The sequence below is a fragment of the Ornithorhynchus anatinus genome, chromosome 5 (genome assembly GCF_004115215.2).
Source record: "Ornithorhynchus anatinus isolate Pmale09 chromosome 5, mOrnAna1.pri.v4, whole genome shotgun sequence".
Taxonomy (NCBI): Eukaryota; Metazoa; Chordata; class Mammalia; order Monotremata; family Ornithorhynchidae; genus Ornithorhynchus; species Ornithorhynchus anatinus.
In genome coordinates this window covers 23,844,792-23,846,588 of record NC_041732.1, presented here as the reverse complement: position 1 = coordinate 23,846,588, position 1,797 = coordinate 23,844,792, and the positions used below count along the sequence as shown (strand labels likewise).

Sequence of the window (1,797 nt, the reverse complement as noted above, 5' to 3'; positions counted from 1 at the left end):
TTTATCTGGTCAGGGGTCCATGTGCTCTCTAGCGCTTGAATTTTCCATTTTATTTTTGGAGCTCTCCAAGGCCTGAGTCCTTCCAATATCGTCCCTTCTTCAAACCGCCCGGATAATTTAAACAAGGTCATATCCTCCCACCTCTCTTCATTCTCACTCAGAGTCCGAGCTGGGGAACTAATTACCTGCCTCATTTAATAGAGAAACCTGAAGCCATTTAACCTCTGATGACGAAGTTAAACTATAAAACAAATTGAATAATCATCAGGTTTTAAAATAAGGATTAAATGCTCAGCAGAGGTTGAATTCAAGCACACCAGGAGCTCGAGTTTTTCTGGCTGTAAGTGTCAGGGCTGAGGAGAAGTGCCTGTTCTACCATATGCTATACCCTGGTCTTTGAAGGGTAAGATTGATTTGCCCCTACAGTATGTAAGAGAACTCTTCTCTTCGGACAAACTAGTTGGACCTCTTTGTTATAAAAATCCAGGCTCTCTGTAACATACCAATAACGATAATAATATCTATCAATGGTATTTATTGAGCACTTACTGTGTACAGAGCACAGTATTAAATGCTTGGGAGAGTGCAATACAATGGAGTTGGTAGATGCATTCCCTGCAAAAATAATAATAATGACAAGAATAATAATTATCAAGGACTTACTATGAACCAAGAATTATGATAAGCACTAAGGAAAGATACAAAATAAGCAGAAGCCTCAATAAAGAGTCCATCAATCAATCAGTAATATTATTGAGCTTTTACTTTGTGCAAAGTATTGTACTGTTTGGGAGAGTACAGTATAACTTGTTGACAAGATCCCTGTCCTCAGACTCACATGACCTTAGTTTGAGGAGCAGCATGGCCTAGTGGAAAGAAGTTTGGCCTGAGTTCTAAGTGGGCTCTGCCACTTATCTGCTGGGTAACCTTGGGTAAGTCACTTCACTTCTCTGTGCCCCAGTTACCTCATCTGCAAAATGGGGGTTAAGACTATGAGCCCCTATGGGACTTGGACTGCATCCAACTTAATTATCTTGTATCTACCCTAGTGCTTAGTACAGTGCCTGGCATATAGTAAGCACTTAACATATACCATTAAAAAAAAAAATTGGTAAGGATCAGAAACTGATCTTCAGAGCATTTCTAGGCCCTGGTGCCCATCCAGGTGGTATCTGACACTATTGTCTTGTCTTATGCGATCAAGTTGTCTCTGACTTCTCCATGGACACATCTCTCCCAGAACACCCCACCTCCAACTGCAATCATTCCGGTAGTGTATCCATAACGTTTTCTTGATAAAAATACAGAAGTGGTTTACCATGGTTTTCTTCCTCGCAGTAAACTTGAGTCTCCACCCCCGATGCTTTCCCATGCCACTGCTGCCCAGCACAGATGAGTTTTACCTTGTAGCAAACTGCCTTCCACTCTCTAACTACTGCCCAAGCTAGGCATGGAATGGGTATGCCCCTGCTTGACTCTCCCTCCTGCAGTCAAGACAGGTAGAATATTGGAAACTCTCCAGATGCGATCCTGAGAGGAATCTGAGACTATTAGATGTATGAACTTGTCTTGAAAGATGTGTCAGGGGTTGGGGATCAGGATTTCCGTATTTATTTCTGGCTTCTGATACTCTTCTCAAACTTGTTTTCCTGACTCTATTTACTCATCTGTACTAAATTTCAACCTGAAATAAGACCGTGAACAAGGCTATATGAACAAGGTGAACAAGGCTATATTCTGAGTCAGGTCTATTCTGAGTCTGTTAGGCCTAGAATTCAGTTCCCATCAGTACTACGG

At 41.6% G+C, this 1,797-nt stretch overlaps 1 non-coding gene across 1 annotated transcript; it reads right to left on the bottom strand.

Moving 5' to 3' along the window:
- Window positions 1-1,402: 1,402 nt before the first annotated feature.
- Window positions 1,403-1,540, bottom strand: LOC114812623. Its single transcript, XR_003760274.1, has one exon. It is a non-coding gene; the product is annotated as a small nucleolar RNA SNORA7 (small nucleolar RNA).
- Between the last annotated feature and the right edge of the window lie 257 nt (window positions 1,541-1,797).